Source organism: Bufo gargarizans, chromosome 1 (genome assembly GCF_014858855.1).
Source record: "Bufo gargarizans isolate SCDJY-AF-19 chromosome 1, ASM1485885v1, whole genome shotgun sequence".
NCBI lineage: Eukaryota > Metazoa > Chordata > Amphibia > Anura > Bufonidae > Bufo > Bufo gargarizans.
The window spans coordinates 714,098,937-714,122,205 of record NC_058080.1 but is presented as its reverse complement, the minus strand read 5'-3'; the positions used below and the strand labels follow the sequence as shown (position 1 = coordinate 714,122,205).

The following is a 23,269-nucleotide window of genomic DNA, read 5'->3' as shown; positions in this document are numbered from 1 at the left end:
CAAACATGTGCCTTATATAGTGTCCAGTGGGTGGGATTAACCCTCCCCCAGGTGAGGTGATACATCCTTATTCATATATATATACGTCATCCTATACATTCATACATATGGATCACTTCCGATCCAACTCAATATATAATTACATGATTTTCCTAGTTTATGACGTAAAGTCATGATTTTATGAACGACACGGAGGCGAGTATTGCATTCTCAATCTTTACTGAAAACCATAGCAGCAAAGAGAAAAAATACACCAAATCCAGCAAACCATCCCACAAGGATAACCCCTCCCATAGTCCAGTCCATAAATAGAACCTCCCACCGGAAACCTTCCTCTTTCTTTGTCATGAAGAACTCCCAAACAGAAAAACCGGACCGGAACCACCTTCAACTCTGGTCCAACAGGAAAACTCAACCGAGCCGGGCAGGAACGAAACAGGATCCATCCGGAACAACGCCGTAAACGACAACCCTTGGAGGCTGTAGAAAAAACCGCCACAGGAAAATCACTAGGTAACCGCAAGGCAGGACCTCAACCTAAGAGGGAGAAATCAAAAGGCACATGGTAATCAGGCAGAAATCAAAAGGATATCGGTAACATAGAATGACCGTAAGTAATAGACGACCGATAAATAACAATAATACTAATAATAATCATAATAATAATAATAACAATAATAATAACAATAATAACAATAAAAATAACCACTGTACACCAGCAGGGAGGGAACAAAACTTTATTAATGTACATAGCAATAAAGAAAAGCCAAGTAGGGAGGGGCAATACTCGCCTCCGTGTCGTTCATAAAATCATGACTTTACGTCATAAACTAGGAAAATCATGTAATTTTATGTCACGACCCGGAGGCTTCTATTGCAAGTTCAAAGTGCAGAGATAACAGACTCAAAAGCGTGAGGAGTTGGCCGAAAATAAAACTCCCGGAATGTGGACGATCTAGACCAGTCCGCCAATCTCATGATATCCTCCAAGCGAGCCCCCGCTACCGCCATAGAAGTAGCAGAGGCACCTCGAACCGAATGGGCCGAAAACACGGCAGTGTCCACCCCGGATAAGGTAAGGATCCATTTCACCCAACGGGACAGGGTGACACTAGTGACTGGGCGGAACGGCTTACGAAAAGAAATGAACAATTGTGGAAAAGAAGACGAACGGAGGACCGAAGTGCGAGATAAGTATTCCTTCAGGCAACCCACCGGGCAAAGGGCCGGAGAATTGGGGAACTCCGGATAAGAGACCGACTTTATGTTAGTTTTAGTACGGCGGGAAATGTTGAAGGACACTCCATGCGGGGTAAAAGAGAGAGCATTAAAGTCTAGCGCCCTGACGTCCGAAACTCTCTTGCAAGAAACAAGACAGAACAACGACACCAGTTTGGCAGACAGCTGTCTGAGAGAAAGATCCGAATTGGTAGGCCACTGTGCAAAGAAATCCAGAACCAAACGGACATCCCAAGAAGAGGAGAAACGGGGTTGAGGGGGCCGAGAAAGGCGAGAGCCCTTGAGGAGCCGACAAACTAGGGGATGCTGGCCAATCGGACAACCAGCAACACCCTGGTGACGAGAAGAGATAGCCGACCGGAAGACATTCATAGTCCTGTAAGCCTTGCCCTCGTCAAAGAGAGAGGATAAGAACAGAAGAACGTCAGTCACAGGGGCCGAAACGGGATCCAAACTCCGTCCAGCGCACCAACGAGACCAGATGCCCCAGGCTGATCGATATGCTCTCCTGGTACCGGGCGCCCAAGCACTCTCCAAGAGGAACTTAGCCGTTCCCGATATTCCAGCGACCTCCCAATGCGGCCCGATATCCTGCAACCCAGGAGACGGAGGGAGCCGTCCAATATGAGAGGATGAAGCTGGCCCGTCGGGCCGAGGAGAAGACTCTGAGAAAACGGGAGGAGGCGAGGATCCTCCAGTCAGGAGTTCCAGGAGTTGAGGAAACCATACCTGAGCCCGCCAGAAGGGAACTACCAGGACCACCTCTGCCAATTGGCGACGAATTTGAGACAGAACCCGAGGGATCAGCATGAAAGGAGGAAAGGCGTACGAAAGGCTCCCTGACCAGTCCTGCAGTAGGGCGTCCACGGCCTCCGACAGTGGGTCCGGTCTCCAGCTGTAGAACCTGGGGAGGTGGGAATTCCAACGAGACGCGAAGAGGTCTAGGGCAAATGGGCCCCAAAGAGAAGCGATAGAGGCAAACACCGCCGGATCCAACCTCCAATCGCTGAAATCCGAGGTGTACCGCGAACTCCAATCCGCGAAGGTATTGTGAAGACCCGGGATATATTCCGCGACCACCTTGAATCCCTTGTCTAGGCAATACGTCCAGAACTCTTTTGCCAAATGAGTTAAAACCGCCGAGTGAGTACCTCCCATGGCGTTGACGTAACGGACCGCCGACACGTTGTCCATCCGGAGCTTGATGCAAGCCGTGATCTTGTTGCTGGTAAAGCTGCGAATGGCAAACGATCCTGCCAAGAGTTCCAGAGCATTTATGTGCAGTAATGACTCGTCCGCCGCCCACGGACCCCCCGTGGAGACTCCCTCGCAATGGGCGCCCCAGCCGAAAAGGCTGGCATCCGCCTCTATGATGAGGTCCGGCTGAGGACCCACGATGGCTCTGCCGTTCCAGGCATCGAGGTTGGAGATCCACCACACCAGCTCGTCTCTCGTCTCCTGATCCAGGGTCACCAAGTCTGCATACGCTGCTCCCGACTGAAGGTGAGCGATCTTCAGCCGTTGAAGGGCTCGATAGTGCAACGGAGCCGGGAAAATCGCCTGGATGGAGGAAGACAAAAGGCCTATAACCCGGGCTAAATGACGGAGTGAGACCTGGGGAAGACGTAGAGTATGACGTAATTCCTTGCGGATAGACCTGACCTTGGAACCCGGAAGACAGAGACTCTGAGTGGACGAATCCACCACAAACCCCAAATATTCCAAGGACTTGGCAGGCTGAAGGGATGACTTCTCGGTGTTGATGATAAACCCCAGGTCCGTGAGTAAGGAAATTGACATCCGTAAGTGAGACCGGAGGGTGTCGGGGGATTGGGCCAGAATCAGGATGTCGTCCAAATAAATTATCAGACGCACCCCCTGGAGGCGGAGCCAAGCTACCACCGGTTTCATCAGCTTGGTGAAGCACCAAGGGGCCGATGACAGACCAAAGGGATGGCAGGTGAAACGCCAAACCTGACCGTCCCACAGGAATCGAAGGAGGTCCCTGGAGTCCGGAGCAATGGGAACCGTCAGGTACGCGTCCTTCAAGTCCAGCTTCACCATCCAATCGTCCGGAACCAGAAGGTCCCTGAGTAGATGGATACCCTCCATTTTGAAATGGCGGTATCGCACAAAGTGGTTGAGACGACTCAGGTTTATGACTGGCCGAAACAGTCCTCCTTTTTTCTCCACCAAGAAAACGTCGCTGACGATTCCTCCATCTGGGTGAGGAGCACGCTCTATCGCCCCCTTCATATGGAGAGAGAACAACTCTGCGTTCAGATACCTTAGGGATTGACTTGAAAGTACCCTCGGCCGCGGGTAGGGAAGGAACAGAGGAGACACGGTCAGCTCTATGTGAAACCCCCGGACCGTGGACAGGATCCAGGGGTCGGACGTGATGCGCGACCAAGCATCCAAAAAATGCTGGAGTCTGCCCCCTATGCAATGGTTGGAAAAACACGTTAGGTTCTGGTAACTTACCGAGGGGACGTCTAGCTCCTGAGAATCCTCTGAAGGACCGGGATCTAGCGGATGAACCTCTGGAAGGGAAAAAGGAGGAATGCGGCCTCTGGTCCTGGAACGACTGCCGCTGGTTGAAGGAGCCTCGACCGCCACCACGGGTCTGGAAATGGGCACGGCCGGACAGACGGCCCCTGAAGCTGCCGGCCCTGGAAGAGACTCGCCCGTGAAAAACCTTCCGCATGGAGCTTTGGGCCTTATCCAATGCGGTGAAGGCCCCGACAAACTTGCCCAGATCTTTGATGAAAGTATCACCAAATAAGAGGCCCTGCGCCTCCTTGCCCGATTCCGTAAGAGCCATGTTGGACAACTTCGGCTCAATTTTTATGAGGATAGCTTTCCTCCGTTCCATGGAAAGTGAAGCATTCACATTTCCTACCATGCAGATGGCGCGCTGAGCCCAGCCGCGCAGTTCATCTGGGTCAATGGGGGTGCCGTCGGACCTGGCAGACTCCGCCAGTTCGAAAATTTTCGTTAATGGGCCTAAGCTATCCAGCAATTTATCTTGGCAGGCACGCAGTGCCGAGTCAAGTCCCCTGCGAGGATTAAAGCCTGTCTTGGATAAGAATTGGATCATTTTCGGATCCACATTGGGGGTTTCGCAAACTTTGTTAGGGACTAAGGGGCGCGGGCACTCGGCTTTAAGTTTACTGCGCGTCTCCTTAGAGAGGGGTTTTCTAACCCTGTCCTCCAAATACTGGGCCACATGTGGTGAGGGTAACCACTCAGCTGACTGCGGATGGTGTAGAGAATCCGGGTCGAACAAAGGTTCGCCCAGAGGGTCCGTAAGGACTGCAGCCGACCCTTGGGCCTCTGGGGCCGAACTAGTAGATGGGCGGGACAAAGGAATTTCCGGATCAAAATCCTCATCCTCTACCAGTACCTCTTGTAGGTCTGGATCAGAAGCACAATGGCTATCAGTATAAGCCTCCTCCTCGGACTCCAACTCTGAGTCTGAACTAGGGACGGGCTGAGCCCGTGCTGACTTCCAAGGGCGCGCTTTTTCTGCCTGGCGCAGTGCAGGCTCGTTTGCGTGAACTAGGCACGCGTTCTTGTGATAGAACTATGCTATCTGAATCAATAATTCTGGAGGCAGTAGCAGCAGAGGGATTAGGGGCAGGGTTCTGAGCTCTTAGCGCCTGAGCAATGGACTGCGAGATAACTGAGGACATGGAGCCCATGGCGTTATTAATGGCCTCTGCAATGGATTGTTGTAAACTGGCCTGAGGTAAGGCCGGTGGAGGGCATGGTGGCGTAGCAGTAGGGGCAGGAGCAGGCAATATAGATGGGCTGGGGGCATCAGAAGCTAGCTGAATAGGGGCAGGGTTCTGTAGAGGCAGGGACATGGTGGGAGTTAGTCACTCCGGTAGACACAGACCTGTGGAGCAGAAAGAACGCTGGCAGATGGCGGCGAACGGCCGAAGAAACTCCGCCCCCGAATCGCGCGCGCACTGAAGTGACACACCTCCGATCCGGTCAATGAAGCCGGCCGGAGGGAGGCGCAAGATGGCGGCCGAGAATCCCGGGGATGCCGGGATAAGCCGCAGACGCCGAGATCTCGTATCGCGAGATCTCGGGAGAAGAAGAGAAGAAGCGCACAGGAAATGGCGCCGGCGCGAACGAGGTACAGGAGAACAAGGGGGGGGGGGAATGTACAGGGGGAAGAGAAGGGCGTAGCGGCGCAAGCTCAGGCAACACCAGAGCTACCCCCCAAAAAACGATATACCTAGGGAAAAACGAGCAGGATGAAAAACAACTACCCCAATGGCAGTAGACGACTATATCTATAAATACACATATAAATACAAATATAAATCACCCAACAAGACATATGAAACCAGGTACTAAAATATAAGGGGAAAAAAAAAAAAAAAAAAAAATCTAAGAAATTAAAACTAATATTATCAGACACAAAACCACACTTATCTTGCTATGGAAGCAGCAAAGAAAGAGGAAGGTTTCCGGTGGGAGGTTCTATTTATGGACTGGACTATGGGAGGGGTTATCCTTGTGGGATGGTTTGCTGGATTTGGTGTATTTTTTCTCTTTGCTGCTATGGTTTTCAGTAAAGATTGAGAATGCAATAGGAGCCTCCGGGTCGTGACATAAAATCAAAGCTTCCAGTGAATTGTACAATCTTATAGGTTAATATTATCTCTTATGTTGTGATGGCGTCCCCGGGGTATTATACCATGTCCGCAAAGTTTCTAAAGTGCGCCGAACTCGGCGTCCCGGAAGCTGCAGTGTGCATGCGTCCCCATCCGTCATCAGCCAATGGGGAAAATTCCTCAAGGGACGTCAGTTGTTACCGATGCCATGGAGGCAGACTATGCTCCACGGCACTGCAGCATACAGATCATGTCGCTTATCGATGACGCAAGGGTTGCCATGGAGACGCGGACGTCCATAAAACATAGTCCTGGATCGTTCGCGCTGTCCGGCTCCCTACTTCATCAACTCTACAGTGGCTCCAGGATAGGTCCTAGTAGGTGGCGGTCCAATCGACTAGGTCATCACACCTTCGATACTTCAAATGGGGTTGTTTTCAGTACCCTCTCATAAGTTGCGTGTTCAAATCCCCATGTGCCCTAAATATCGTATATGGTTCCTCCAGGGCGATCACTGTTTTTCTTCAGGCATATACCCCTATGAGGATACCGCTTACTCAAGCATGCTACCCCTTCAAATGGTGGCTCCGTCCCATCTGTGCCATCAGATGGGGCAGATATCCTAAATTGGGGTCCACGGTCGTTGAGGGCATCACACGGACCGATCATTAAATAATGACAACAGCCCCTGTGACACACCACGTCCGTCCATTCACACACTAACATTTCTTTTTAGAGGTAAAGGACCAGAAAATGGGACTCACCCCCCACTAGCCATACCTGGACACCACGGATACTAGACGCTAGGCTATATGATCATGGAAGCATCAAAGAAGAGGTTGCGGATCATGGAGAACCCCGGTGAAGTCATCCCAACAAAGAGACAATTCAATATAATAAAAATTAGTGTTTGGTGAACACCCATGAACTTAAAATCATCACAACAATAGCTTTGTTGGGCACAGTACTTAGTTACACAAAATAATAAATAACTCGTCTATACTGAAGAGGAAGAGACATTATTTGGACCCCTTATAGAAAGACCCCCAAATTGAAGTCCCTATTGAGTCCCCTAGGTTCACGTGTATCAAGCCTATATATCCACTTTAACTCTAGTTGTTTGAGGAGAGTTTCTCGGTCTTCCCCCCTCCGTAGGGGTGGTACCCCATCTATAATCTGAAACCGTAGTTGAGACAAATTATGTCCCATTTTATGGAAATGTTCTGGTACTGGCAGATCTAGGGCCTTTTTCCGAATCTTGGACTTATGTTGTGTGATCCTCTTTTTTATCTCTTGTGTTGTTTCCCCCACATAGAGGAGCCCACACGGGCACTGGAGGATATAAATAACATGAGATGAATAACAGGTATAAAACTGCCTAATTTAAAGGTTTAACTTTTCACCATGTTGTTGCAATGGCAACATCCTAAGCAGGGATAACATCCTGTTTGTTTATGTTGTTGTGTGTTTGGAGGTTTGTCGGCATGTACCAGCCTGTCTCTAACATTAGGGCCTCTTCTATATAAAAACGGGAGGGTTTTTAAATTCTGGGGTGTCTGGAAATGCCTGTGTAAAAGTGTCCAGTTCTTTCTAATTACCGTGGCCACCTGTCTACTTAGCATTGTGTATCTAGAAACAAAGGGAATTCTGTTTTGTGCATTTGACTTATTTGTATTCTTCTTTAGTAATGTGTCCCTTTCTATCTTACGATCCCTATCTTGATGCTTATTGGTCAGTTGTGGGGGATAGCCCCTATTGACAAACTTTTTGTTCATTTCCTGCAGTCTAGTCTCCACCTTCTCTTCATCACTCACAGTTCTACGAATCCGTAAGAATTGACTAAAGGGGAGTGATTTTATCATACCTCGTGGGTGTGAGCTATCATACTGTAGAATCTTGTTTTTATCAGTATTTTTTACATGAATGTCTGTGCCCAATATTTCACCCTGTACACACACCAGTGTATCCAGAAACTGTAATTGGGTCATAGAACTGACTCTAGTGAATTTTAGGGCTGGATGGATATTATTAACCACTTCAGCCCCGCTAGCTGAAACCCCCTTAATGACCAGGCCACTTTTTACACTTCTGCACTACACTACTTTCACCGTTTATCGCTCGGTCATGCAACTTACCACCCAAATGAATTTTGCCTCCTTTTCTTCTCACTAATAGAGCTTTCATTTGGTGGTATTTCATTGCTGCTGACATTTTAACTTTTTTTGTTATTAATCGAAATTTAACGATTTTTTTGCAAAACAATAACATTTTTCACTTTCAGTTGTAAAATTTTGCAAAAAAAACGACATCCATATATAAATTTTTCGCTAAATTTATTGTTCTACATGTCTTTGATAAAAAAAAAATGCTTGGGCAAAAAAAAAAATGGTTTGGGTAAAAGTTATAGCGTTTACAAACTATGGTACAAAAATGTGAATTTCCGCTTTTTGAAGCAGCTCTGACTTTCTGAGCACCTGTCATGTTTCCTGAGGTTCTACAATGGCCAGACAGTACAAACACCCCACAAATGACCCCATTTCGGAAAGTAGACACCCTAAGGTATTCGCTGATGGGCATAGTGAGTTCATAGAACTTTTTATTTTTTGTCCCAAGTTAGCGGAAAATGATGATTTTTTTTTTGATTTTTTTTTTCTTACAAAGTCTCATATTCCACTAACTTGTGACAAAAAATAAAAACTTCCATGAACTCACTATGCCCATCACAAAATACCTTGGGGTGTCTTCTTTCCAAAATGGGGTCACTTGTGGCGTAGTTATACTGCCCTGGCATTCTAGGGGCCCAGATGTGTGAGAAGTAGTTTGCAATCAAAATCTGTAAAAAATGACCGGTGAAATCCGAAAGGTGCACTTTGGAATGTGGGTCCGTTTGCCCACCTAGGCTGCAAAAAAGTGTCACACATCTGGTATCGCCGTACTCAGGAGAAGTTGGGGAATGTGTTTTGGGGTGTCATTTTACATATAACCATGCTGGGTGAGAGAAATATCTTGGCAAAAGACAACTTTTCCAATTTCTTTATACAAAGTTGGCATTTGACCAAGATATTTATCTCACCCAGCATGGGTATATGTAAAATGACACCCCAAAACACATTCCCCAACTTCTCCTGAGTACGGCGATACCACATGTGTGACACTTTTTTGCAGCCAAGGTGGGCAAAGGGGCACATATTCCAAAGTGCACCTTTCGGATTTCGCAGGCCATTTTTTACACATTTTGATTGCAAACTACTTCTCACACATTTGGGCCCCTAAATTACCAAGGCAGTATAACTACCCCACAAGTGACCCCATTTTGGAAAGAAGACACCCCAAGGTATTCCGTGAGGGGCATGGCGAGTTCCTATAATTTTTTATTTTTTGTTACAAGTTAGTGGAATATGAGACTTTGTATGAAAAATTTTTTTTTTTTTTAAATCATCATTTTCCGCTAACTTGTGACAGAAAATAAAAAATTCTAGGAACTCGCCGTGCCCCTCACGGAATACCTTGGGGTGTCTTCTTTCCAAAATGGGGTTACTTGTGGGGTAGTTATACTGCCCTGGCATTCTAGGGGCCCTAATGTGTGGTAAGTAGTTTGAAATCAAAATGTGTAAAAAATGACCTGTGAAATCCTAAAGGTGCTCTTTGGAATGTGTGCCCCTTTGCCCACCTAGGCGGCAAAAAAGTGTCACACATCTGGTATCGCCGTACTCAGGAGAAGTTGGGGAATGTGTTTTGGGGTGTCATTTTACATATACCCATACTGGGTGAGATAAATATCTTGGCAAAAGACAACTTTTCCCATTTTTTTTATACAAAGTTGGCATTTGACCAAGATATTATCTCACCCAGCATGGGTATATGTAAAATGACACCCCAAAACACATTCCCCAACTTCTCCTGAGTACGGCGATACCAGATGTGTGACACTTTTTTGCAGCCTAGATGCGCAAAGCGGCCCAAATTACTTTTAGGAGGGCATTTTTAGACATTTGGATCCCAGACTTCTTCTCACGCTTTCGGGCCCCTAAAAAGCCAGGGCAGTATAAATACCCCACATGTGACCCCACTTTGGAAAGAAGACACCCCAAGGTATTCAATGAGGGGCATGGCGAGTTCATAGAATTTTATTTTTTTGGCACAAGTTAGCGGAAATAGATTTTCACTTTCCGCTAACTTGGAACAAAAATTTCAATCTTTCATGGACTCAATATGCCCCTCACGGAATACCTTGGGATGTCTTCTTTCCGAAATGGGGTCACATGTGGGGTATTTATACTGCCCTGGCATTTTAGGGGTCTAAAAAATTTTACGCATTTGGATTCCGTGAGGGGTACGGTGAGTTCATGTGAGATTTTATTTTTTGACACAAGTTAGTGGAATATGAGACTTAGTAAGAAAAAACAAAAACAAAAAAAAAACAATTTCCGCTAACTTGAGCCAAAAAAAATGTCTGAATGGAGCCTTACAGGGGGTGATCAATGGCAGGGGGGTGATCAGGGAGTCTATATGGGGTGATCACCCCCCTGTCATTGATCTCCCCCCTGTAAGGCTCCATTCAGACGTCTGTATAATTTTTACGGATCCACGGATACATGGATCGGATCCGCAAAACGCATACGGACGTCTGAATGGAGCCTTACAGGGGGGTGATCAATTACAGGGGGGTGATCAATGACAGGGGGTGATCAGGGAATCTATATAGGTGATCACCCGCCTGTCATTGATCAACCCCCCGTGTAAGGCTCAATTCAGACGTCCGTATGTGTTTGGCGGATCCGATCCATGTATCCGTGTATCCGTAAAAATCATACGGACATCTGAATGGAGCCTTACAGGGGGGTGATCAATGACAGGGGGGAGATCAATGACAGGGGGTGATCAGGGAGTGTATATGGGTGATCACCCCCCTGTCATTGATCACCCCCCTGTAAGGCTCCATTCAGACGTCCGTATGTGTTTTGCGGATCCGATCCATGTATCCGTGGATCCGTAAAAATCATACGGACGTCTGAACGGAGCCTTACAGGGGGGTGATCAATGACAGGGAAGTGATCAGGGAGTCTATATGGGGTGATCATGGGTGATCAGGGGTTCATAAGGGGTTAATAAGTGACAGGGGGGGGGTGTAGTGTAGTGTAGTGTGGTGTTTTGTGGTACTTTACACAGCTACCTGTGTCCTCTGGTGGTCGATCCAAACAAAAGGGACCACCAGAGGACCAGGTAGCAGGTATATTAGACGCTGTTATCAAAACAGCGTCTAATATACCTGTTAGGGGTTAAAAAAAATCACATCTCCAGCCTGCCAGCGAGCGATCGCCGCTGGCAGGCTGGAGATCCACTCGCTTACCTTTCGTTCCTGTGAGCGCGCGCGCCTGTGTGCGCTCGTTCACAGGAAATCACGGCTCTCGCGAGATGACGCGTATATGCGTGACTCTGCGCAGAGCTGCCGCCTCCGGACCGCAGATCTGCATTAGGCGGTCCGGAGGCGGTTACGATACTCATTAAATGCCTGTAGTTCTGGTTCTGGGCCTGTCCATATAAAAAAGATGTCATCTATGTATCTCATCCAGCCCCTCACACTGTTGAAGAAGCTGGATGGATACACAAATAGACTCTCTATATAGGACATATAGATGTTAGCATAAACCGGGTTTGTCAAAAAAAATTGGTCCTTGAACTTAAAATAAGTGCAGGTCAGTATAACCTCTAGTAACGCCAGAATAAAATTCACCATTCCCGGTGTGTATTCCGAGTCATTCGAGATGGATTTTTCTGCGACTGTTGCGTCGCAGCATGTTGCAGTGCGACACCATAAACTGCCATTATAAAAATTGTTGCGCGACATTGGTGCAACAAAATGTTGCGCTACAAATGTTGCAGTGTAGTTGTGCCCTATCGGTCGCGCAACAAATGTCGTCGTGTAGACCTAGCCTTAAAGTGCAGAGGGCGCAGCAGTTGCAGAGAAAGCAGAACCTCTAGGAGTAATGGCGACGCCCCTGTTGCTCCTAGAGGCTCATTTGCATATATTAAAACATAATTTTTCTCAGCAATGCGGGCACATGTGAACATGGGACCAACACAGATGCCTTCAGCTGCCAAGTGAACATGTCAGCCAGTGTCATAGGTACAAAACTGCTGACAGATGGCCTTTAAAGAGGCAGATACTTCTCAGCATTAGGTTTAGGTCAAAACCTGGAAAAGGGGCCTGGATTGCTGGAGTTGGGGGTGAGAAAGGCAGGTTCCCAAGTCTACTCTTCATTTTGTTTTGGCTTATTATGGGTCACCAGGGTGAGTTCTATAAGGAAAGTATCAGCCTCTTAGGCCTTGTTCACATTCTAGTTTTCACCGACGTGTGCTATACGTATTTTCCATGGACAGCACACGTACCCATTGACTTTAATGTGCCTGTTCACACACCAGTCTTTTTTCGCTGAACGAGGGTCATTGAAAAAGTCACAGAGATGTGAACTACTTTGGTCCGTGGTGTGGACCAAACATGCCCATTGAAGTCTATGGGTCCTTGAAAATTCACTGACACAACACAGATGGCATCCGCCTTTGGTCCTTTTTTCACTGACCGCTGGTAGGAGATGCTTTGGAAATTACATTTCAGCTGAGCAGTGTCCATGGAGTACGGATGAATCATGGGGGGCAAAAAACGGACACATGAACCAAACACGGTTCACAGATGAAATAGATTTTTCCACAGACGTCAAACGAACACATAAATGGGAACGAGGCCTCAGACTGGGGCAGGGAGGAGGTAGTGTCAGCCTGTGGGAACACAGGCCTATACATATCAGGTTGTACGGACTGCATTGTTTATGTTTTGTATTTGGTGCCAGGTAGTAGGTTACGCCAGCTCGGAGCCATTCATGTTTAGTTAGTGCCAGAGAGGCATACCGTAGGTTTTATTCTGCTTATTTTGCTTTCTATCTGTTATCTTACGGGCACATTGACACGGCCGTTGGACAGCCATGTCCATTTTACTTACCGCAAATAGCGGGCGCCCACCGTCTGCACTCCGCATCGTGGTGCGGACCCATTGACCTCGATTGGGCTACGATCAGCAAGATTCATCCTAAGATAGGACGTTTCTTATCTTTTGTGGCACAGAGGCACGGACCGTGCGTTTCCAAGTGCTTCCGGGTCAGTGCCTCGGCACCGCAAAAGATAGTACATGTCTTGTCTTCGGCCACATCTTGCAGATCGCGGACCCGTTGAAGTAAATGGGTCTGCACTGAGCCGGTGCCCGTGTTTTGCGGTTTGTGGTCCGCCAAACGAGCACAGCTGTCCAATGGTCGTGTGAATGTAACCAAAGGATGCATGCATCCGTATTTTCAGTCCTCATCCGATCTGCATTTTTTTGCAGATCGGATGTGGTCCCATTCATTCCGTGTGCTGTCCGCATCTATATGTCTGAAGGGCCAGCAAAACAGAAAGAACATGTCCTATTGTCCGATTTGCAGACAAGGATAAGACATTTCTGCAGGAGTTAAAAAAGAAATGTCAGCATGCCCTCGGCCAGGATCCGTGATTTGCAGACCGCAAAGCGGATACGGTCGTGTGCATGAGGCCTTAACCTGGTGATAAAACTGGCTGCAGTCAGGTACAACCAAGCTGCCGTGTGAACTGCCGCGTTATTGAGTGCCTGCTGTGGACGAGGCTGAAGTTGGTTTCTTATTCGTCCAGTTTCTTATACATTACTATGACAAATAAACCTTTTTTTCTCTTATTCCTCTGCAGTAAATCAGTTTTTTTCTACATAAATGTTAAATATTATTTCTGAACAATCAGATTAATAAAAAAAATCTACATTATTGGTGTTTTTACTGAAAAAAACGATAGTGAAAAATGGATGAAAAAATATGCATTTTGAATAAGTAACTGAGGAATATAAGGGGTCAAACGCCGTTGGGCCACTAATCAAAGGGTTAAAATATAAAGAGTAAGGACCCCTCCATAACACCCAACTGTACCCAGCCTGGCCAAAACTGTGGATTGGCATTAAAACAGGTGCCAACCTTGCCAACTATATACATTTTCAGCATTTTGAATAAGTAACTGAGGAATTTAAGGGGTTAAACGCCGTTGGGCCACTAATCTAAGCGTGGAAATATAAAGAGTAAGGACCCCTCTATAATACCCAACTGTATCCAGCCTGGCCCAAACTGTGGATTGGCATTAAAACAGGTACCAACCTTGCCAACTATATACATTTTCAGCATTTTGAATAAGTAACTGAGGAATTTAAGGGGTTAAACGCTGTTATGCCACTGATCTAAGGGTGGAAATAGAAAGAGTAAGGGCCCCTCCATAACACCCAACTGTATCCAGCCTGGCCCAAACAGTGGATTGGCAGGAAAACAGGTGCCAACCTTGCTAATATACATTTTCTACATTTTTAATAAGTAATGGAGGAATTTAAGGGGTTAAACGCCGTTGGGCCACTAATCTAAGGGTGGAAATATAAAGAGTAAGGACCCCTCTATAATACCCAACTGTATCCAGCCTGGCCCAAACTGTGGATTGGCATTAAAATAGGTGCCAACCTTGCCAACTATATACATTTTCAGCATTTTGAATAAGTAACTGGTGATTTTAAGGGGTTAAACGCTGTTATGCCACTAATCTAAGGGTGGAAATATACAGAGTAAGGACCCCTCCATAACACCCAACTGTACCCAGCCTGGCCCAAACTGTGGATTGGCATTAAAATAGGTGCCAACCTTGCCAACTATATACATTTTCAGCATTTTGAATAAGTAACTGAGGAATTTAAGGGGTTAAACGCCGTTGGGCCACTAATCTAAGGTTGGAAATATAAAGAGTAATGACCCCTCCATAATACCCAACTGTATCCAGCCTGGCCCAAACTGTGGATTGTCATTAAAACAGGTGCCAACCTTGCCAACTATATACATTTTCAGCATTTTGAATAAGTAACTGAGGAATTTAAGGGGTTAAACGCTGTTATGCCACTGATCTAAGGGTGGAAATAGAAAGAGTAAGGGCCCCTCTATAATACCCAACTGTATCCAGCCTGGCCCAAACTGTGGATTGGCATTAAAACAGGTACCAACCTTGCCAACTATATACATTTTCAGCATTTTGAATAAGTAACTGGTGATTTTAAGGGGTTAAACGCTGTTGGGCCACTAATCTAAGGGTGGAAATATACAGAGTAAGGACCCCTCCATAACACCCAACTGTACCCAGCCTGGCCCAAACTGTGGATTGGCAGGAAAACAGGTGCCAACCTTGCCAACTATATACATTTTCAGCATTTTGAATAAGTAACTGAGGAATTTAAGGGGTTAAACGCCGTTGGGCCACTAATCTAAGGTTGGAAATATAAAGAGTAAGGGCCCCTCCATAATACCCAACTGTATCCAGCCTGGCCCAAACTGTGGATTGGCATTAAAATAGGTGCCAACCTTGCCAACTATATACATTTTCAGCATTTTGAGTAAGTAACTGAGGAATTTAAGGGGTTAAACGCCGTTCGGCCACTAATCAAAGGGTTAAAATATAAAGAGTAAGGGCCCCTTTATGTCATTCGTGATATTTGAATTTTTATATCATTGAGATTGGTAGCATTTTGAAGAACTGCAAATGAATACAGGAACAGTTTTTTTGTATCCTTATTTGTATTTGTTCTGTGTGTTTTTACAAAAATTAGTTTTATCCTATGTGCTGCACAGATGTGTAAAACAGTGAAATCACAGGATCTTTTACCTTCACAGACTAAAAAGCACTTTTTTAGGTATTCGGTCATACTAACTTGATTAAATGCATGTAAAGTTGCATGAATAAGTGCCCAACTAAAATCAACTTCTATTTTTTGCGGTGTTAGTTTTTTATTACAAATATTTGTGAAGTCCCGACATAAACAGGCTAGCCCATGTTGTATAGTTGGTGTACTGTGGTCCGAGGAGACCAGTTCTGCAAGTGGCACAACAACCTTCTTTGGTTTCTGTAAATTAATGCATAAAGCATAATATAGTATTTTTTGATTTATGTCTTGTGGCTTTCTTATGACTGATCCAATTGCATCAAGATAAAAGGTTGCATATTTGTGAATTTTGTAAATCTTTTAAGAGGTACAATTGAGTGTCTGAGTACATGTGTATTATAGATGGCACCATTCCTATATATTGTATATAGGCATGCTTTGTTGCCATTTGATTTTTTTTTATTTTCATCTTGTTGTTTTTGTGCTGCAAAACAATCCAAGAAATCATTTTTGTCTATTCTATTCTGTAAGTTCTTTTCACTTGAAATTTTCTGAAGAACATCAATACTTTTAACAGAGCTTAAATTACCAAACTTAAGTTGTTCTGTATTTGCGTTTGCTATTTGTTTGGTATACAAAAGCATTGGTCTCATTTCACTCAATTGGGTGGTGATACACTTTCTTTCTTCATCACGGGTGTGCCTTCTATAAGTCTGTCTTTCTGAATGATTGATGGAGCCTGTCACATTTACTCTGAAAATAACCTGTCTATGGTGTTTTTTGGGCTTTTTCAGAATTGAAAAAGTATATTGGGTGCATCCATTAAATTTGCAAATAGCTTTTGCACGCCAGTAGACACAGTTTTGCTTCCTTGAATGTTTTGTTTTAACTCTGTTATATGTAAATTTCAATACACAAAAATTATTAATTTCACATATTTTTTTGCATAAAACATCGGTCCAGCCATGTTTTAAGACTCGGTAGCCATTTCTTTTATGGGGTTTAATTTTTACCCATTCCTCCATTGAAACAGACAGAGTAAACTGTGAAGGACAGTGTGCTGAAAAAACCTCTCCTTGACTAGATTCTGGTTCTGACTGTGCCATAAATGGAGTTGTTGTGTCTCTAAAAGAAACTGTTTCTTCACATTCAGACAATGGGGTAGAATTTTGTGCCTCAAATGTCTCATTTTTCATGTAGCTCAGTGTCCTTAAATAACATTTTTCTGCTGGTTTTAATGAAAATATCAGATTTAACATTTTGTTCAGTGTATTTTTCTTTATCTTTTTCTGTGCACACAGGGCACAACCATGGTGAGATTGTGGCAATATCCTGAATACTTTTATATCCAATACATATAGGATGAAACCAATCTTCACATCTACTACATTGGGCATAAGGCTCATTTGGATTGTTTTTCTGCCTACACACACAATACAGTTTGTCATCATCATCATCACCTGAACAATCAGCAAAATTCTCATCCTCAATAGGACTTTCTCTGTTCTGTGGCTGTACTTGTACAGTTAATCCTTCTGTTCTTCTATCATCATGCCATAGTTGATATAGCCATTTTCTTGTTGACAAATTGTTCCTATACAACAATGATGCAATCTTCCCCCCCACAGAACAGGACTTTCTGTAGCCATCCTTTCCCAATAGCAATTTATATTGAATAAAGAGCTCTATTACTCTTTTTTTTTAGTTTCTTTCTGGTCAAAAAACCTTTTCCATCCCATTGTCAAGAGAAAAAAGTTACACAAGTAGCAAGCTCCTACCTCTTGTGGCTAACACAGCAAAATGATAAGACCTAGGTGGAGGGCAGCTGCTGGTCGGCTAGTCACTGGAAATCTCTCACTGACAACTCTGAGAAAACAAACTTACCAATAGAAAGCTTTCTTGGCTTGTCATTAGACCCCCACAATCTATGATCTATGAGACTTGCCTTTTATTTATTTAATTATGTTTCTCTTTTTTCAGACTAACAATGTATCTTTGCTCTTTGAGGACACAGTGACATAACTCTTCCAATTCTCCAGCTACAGACCATGAGGTGGAATATTGGAAGAGTTATGAGGGTGCAATTTAACAACTCTTGGAAAGTATTGTTTCCACACAGTGCATTTCTCAGGAAAAAAAAAAACATGTTGGGGGAGATTTATTAACACAGATTTATTAAGTTGCTGAGTTGTCCATAGCAACCAATCAGATCGCTTCGTTCATTATTAACAAGGACTCTACAAAATGAAAGAAGCGATCTGATTGGTTTATCTTCAACTCATCAACTTTTCCTTTGGACAGATTTTGATAAATCTCCCCCGTTATCTGTAGGTCCATATATTTACAACAATACAATATAGGTCTTGTTTTAATCCACAGTTTGGGCCAGGCTGGATACAGTTGGGTATTATAGAGGGGTCCTTACTCTTTATATTCCCTCCCTTAGATTAGTGGCCCAACAGCGTTTAACCCCTTAAAATCACCAGTTACTTATTCAAAATGCTGAAAATGTATATAGTTGGCAAGGTTGGCACCTGTTTTCCTGCCAATCCACAGTTTGGGCCAGGCTGGATACAGTTGGGTATTATGGAGGGGCCCTTACTCTTTATATTTCCACCCTTAGATTAGTGGCCCAAGAGCATTTAACCCCTTAAATTACTCAGTTACTTGATCAAAATGTTGAAAATGTATATAGTTGGCAAGGTTGGCACCTGTTTTAATGCCAATCCACAGTTTGGGCCAGGCTGGATACATTTGGGTATTATGGAGGGGCCCTTACTCTATATATTTACACCCTTAGATTAGTGGCCCAACAGCGTTTAACCCCTTATATTCCTCAGTTACTTATTCAAAATGCTGAAAATGTATATAGTTGGCAAGGTTGGCACCTGTTTTCCTGCCAATCCACAGTTTGGGCCAGGCTGGATACAGTTGGGTATTATGGAGGGGCCCTTACTCTTTATATTTCCACCCTTAGATTAGTGGCCCAAGAGCATTTAACCCCTTAAATTACTCAGTTACTTGATCAAAATGTTGAAAATGTATATAGTTGGCAAGGTTGGCACCTGTTTTCCTGCCAATCCACTGTTTGGGCCAGGCTGGATACATTTGGGTATTATGGAGGGGCCCTTACTCTATATATTTACACCCTTAGATTAGTGGCCCAACAGCGTTTAACCCCTTATATTCCTCAGTTACTTATTCAAAATGCTGAAAATGTATATAGTTGGCAAGGTTGGCACCTGTTTTAATGCCAATCCACAGTTTGGGCCAGGCTGGATACATTTGGGTATTATGGAGGGGCCCTTACTCTATATATTTACACCCTTAGATTAGTGGCCCAACAGCGTTTAACCCTTTATATTCCTTAGTTACTTATTCAAAATGCTGAAAATGTATATAGTTGGCAAGGTTGGCACCTGTTTTCCTGCCAATCCACAGTTTGGGCCAGGCTGGATACAGTTGGGTATTATGGAGGGGCCCTTACTCTTTATATTTCCACCCTTAGATTAGTGGCCCAAGAGCATTTAACCCCTTAAATTACTCAGTTACTTGATCAAAATGTTGAAAATGTATATAGTTGGCAAGGTTGGCACCTGTTTTCCTGCCAATCCACAGTTTGGGCCAGGCTGGATACATTTGGGTATTATGGAGGGGCCCTTACTCTATATATTTACACCCTTAGATTAGTGGCCCAACAGCGTTTAACCCCTTATATTCCTCAGTTACTTATTCAAAATGCTGAAAATGTATATAGTTGGCAAGGTTGGCATCTGTTTTAATGCCAATCCACAGTTTGGGCCAGGCTGGATACATTTGGGTATTATGGAGGGGCCCTTACTCTATATATTTACACCCTTAGATTAGTGGCCCAACAGCGTTTAACCCCTTATATTCCTCAGTTACTTATTCAAAATGCTGAAAATGTATATAGTTGGCAAGGTTGGCACCTGTTTTAATGCCAATCCACAGTTTGGGCCAGGCTGGATACAGTTGGGTATTATAGAGGGGTCCTTACTCTTTATATTTACACCCTTAGATTAGTGGCCCAACGGCGTTTAACCCCTTAAATTCCTCCATTACTTATTCAAAATGTAGAAAATGTATATTAGCAAGGTTGGCACCTGTTTTCCTGCCAATCCACTGTTTGGGCCAGGCTGGATACAGTTGGGTATTATGTTGGGGCCCTTACTCTTTCTATTTCCACCCTTAGATCAGTGGCATAACAGCGTTTAACCCCTTAAATTCCTCAGTTACTTATTCAAAATGCTGAAAATGTATATAGTTGGCAAGGTTGGCACCTGTTTTCTTGCCAATCCACTGTTTGGGCCAGGCTGGATACAAATGGGTATTATGGAGGGGTCCTTACTCTTTGTATTTCTACCCTTAGATCAGTGGCCCAACAGCATTTAACCCCTTAAATGCCTCAGTTACTTATTCAAAATGCTGAAAATGTATATAGTTGGCAAGGTTGGCACCTGTTTTAATGCTAATCCACAGTTTGGGCCAGGCTGGATACAGTTGGGTATTATAGAGGGGTCCTTACTCTTTATATTTCCACCCTTAGATTAGTGGCCCAACAGCGTTTAATCCCTTATATTCCTCAGTTACTTATTCAAAATGCTGAAAATGTATATAGTTGGCAAGGTTGGCACCTGTTTTCCTGCCAATCCACAGTTTGGGCCAGGCTGGATACAGTTGGGTATTATGGAGGGGCCCTTACTCTATATATTTACACCCTTAGATTAGTGGCCCAACAGCGTTTAACCCCTTATATTCCTCAGTTACTTATTCAAAATGCTGAAAATGTATATAGTTGGCAAGGTTGGCACCTGTTTTCCTGCCAATCCACAGTTTGGGCCAGGCTGGATACATTTGGGTATTATGGAGGGGCCCTTACTCTTTATATTTCCACCCTTAGATCAGTGGCATAACAGCGTTTAACCCCTTATATTCCTCAGTTACTTATTCAAAATGCTGAAAATGTATATAGTTGGCAAGGTTGGCACCTGTTTTCCTGCCAATCCACAGTTTGGGCCAGGCTGGATACAGTTGGGTATTATGGAGGGGTCCTTACTCTTTATATTTCCACCCTTAGATCAGTGGCCCAACAGCGTTTAACCCCTTAAATTCCTCAGTTACTTATTCAAAATGCATATTTTTTCATCCATTTTTCACTATTGTTTTTTTTTTGTAAAAACACAAATAATATAGATTTTTTTTTATTAATCTGATTGTTCACAAATAATATTTAACATTTATGTAGAGAAAAACAGATTTACTGCAGAGGAATAAGAGAAAAAAAGGTTTATTTGTCATAGTAATGTATAAGAAACTGCCGAATAAGAAACCAACTTCAGTGAATAAGAAACCAACTTCAGCCTCGTCTGCTGCGGAGCCATGTCTTCCCTAGGAGATGACTATCCCGCTACTTAATCCCTTAATCCCCTACTTTCGGAGTGACATGCCCCTGACTTACAATATGCTTTTGTACTAGTGAGTAAAGAGTTAACCAGTCTTGTGTTTGTGCCGTGCAGGCCGCCCTGTAGGGTAGGCTTGTTGCCGTCTTGAGGATAAACTGTGTCTCTAAGGAGCGATAACAACACTGCCGCTCATTGTGAAGTGACTCGAACTTTCTGTGTTGTACAAGTCCTTAAATCGTACGACTGAGACATTTCTCCATGTCCTGCCGGCCGCCATGTGCCTGATCACGTCTGGGGTCCGAATTCCCTTCTGAGATTCCTTACTAACCTTCAAGGTAATATATCATCTCAGATGACTGCACCAACCACCTGCTCCTTAGGCCTCTTGCACATGAACATTTTTTTTTTCCGTTTCCGTTCCGTTTTTTTTGCGTTCAGTATACGGACCGTATACGGAACCATTCATTTCAATGGATCCGCAAAAAAAACGGAAGGTACTCAGTATGCCTTCATTTCCAAAATTCTGTTTTTACGTTCCGTTCAAAGATAGAACATGTCCTATTATTGTCCACATAACAGACAAGGATAGTACTGTTCAGTTAGGGGCCAGCTGTTTCGTTCCGCAATCATTTTTGCGGATCCGTTTTTTGCAGACAGCAAAATACTTAAAAAGCCATATGGTCGTGTGCTAGAGGCCTTAGGAGGAGGCTCCATAACTGACCAGAAACTATCCCATTTATATTGTCAGGGGTGGAGGTGCCCATTCCATCTCTATTATTTGGTATCTGCGCCAATTTGGAGTTACACTATGGTCTTACAAGCTGCTTTTGTCGGTTGATCTTTGTCTAGAGACAGATTGGATAAATATACCTTTTTGGGGTGCAACAGACACCTCGATTTTGGCCAGAAGTTGCATTTTCTGGTATCCTGCCTATATATCAGACTAATATATTGTAACAAACTAGAGATTTTATTCTGATATGTTTAGCTCACATAGGATTGTCTACAGTCAAGTGTAACAAACCCTCAGCTGTGAGAAGTATTATTTATAGACAGGTTTTTAAACTAAAACCTGTGAACAAGTATATTCCCATTTACTGACAGCAAGCAGATGTCTTGAAAATGATGAGGAGCTAAAATATAAAGTGCTATGAAAAAAAAGAATCTAAAGAAACCTTGCTCACCTATCTGATTCTCTGCGGTAACCCCGCTGCGGCTCCGTTGCTCCATTGGTATTTGTTTCTGGTGCTGCAGCATTGGCGCCGCTGAGTGCTCCATGTGACACCTGAGGCCATTGATTAGATGTAGTGATCACATGGAGTTGGAGACATCATCACTTAAGTGCTGGAAACCAAGACTGGCAGGGAGCACTGGGACGACAGTGCTGAAACGGCAGGGAATCAGACATAAAAGGTTTCTTTTGACAATATTTTGGGGGCCTGAGGAAACCCCATTTAACTGGTTGAGCACCTTGGACGTGCCTGTACATCCGAGGTGCGTGAGGTTTGATACAGACAGTGGATATGGAGTCACCCTGCCAACTAACTAGTTTGACTTTTGACTAGTCCTGAGGGCATTATCCTGGCAATCCAGGGATCTGGCCTTCACTTCCGGGGAGCCCACAGACTGTTACCTCTCGGAAAAGTCCTGGTGTGGTTGACTGCTGACCCATGGGGGTCAGAGACACAGATGTGAAGCACTCACAGATAAGGCACAATTTGCTGTCAGTGGCAGGCCAAGGTAAGGGCAAGCAGAATTCATGTGAACCTAAAATCACTCCAAAAGTCAGAGCAGGCAGCATAGGGTCAGAACAGAAAACAGGCAAGGGTCTGTACAGACAGCAGAGCGTCATAATCCAGGAATCAGACAGAGGTCAGTACACAGGCAGACAAATGGATTAGAACACTTTTGCAGGATATAACAAGCTAGAGAAACCTATTGCTTAGGCACCTATCGTTTGGGAAAAGTCCCTTAAGTACCCTGAGGTATCCAGCTATTGGCTGAAAACTGGTGTACAGGTCCACTGGTCCACTTAAGAGCTGTGTGCACCCTATGGGCGCAGGAAGGATCGTCAGAGCCAAGATGGTGGGACAGCAGCAGGCACAGAGCACCACAAAGATAGTGGTGTATAGAGTGGGGTCACAAAGTGATTCTGCTCCATACGCTGCTGGCTGTGTATGCAGTGTTCCCACTGCAAATGTTAACGTCACTGTATTCTTACACTGTGGTGCCAAAGG

At 44.6% G+C, this 23,269-nt stretch overlaps 1 protein-coding gene across 2 annotated transcripts in view; it reads left to right on the top strand.

The window, feature by feature from the left end:
• Positions 1 to 23,269, top strand: part of LOXHD1 (lipoxygenase homology PLAT domains 1) — a 209,777-nt gene that overhangs the window by 5,735 nt on the left and 180,773 nt on the right. Inside the window, exon 1 of one of the 2 annotated variants that reach the window (XM_044292628.1) lies at positions 21,303 to 21,367. The exons of the other annotated variant lie outside the window; for it this stretch is intronic. The gene's annotated coding sequence lies outside the window, so the exon portion shown is untranslated. Of the gene's footprint in view, positions 1 to 21,302; positions 21,368 to 23,269 lie in introns of those variants that run through there. 2 annotated transcript variants of the gene reach the window in all.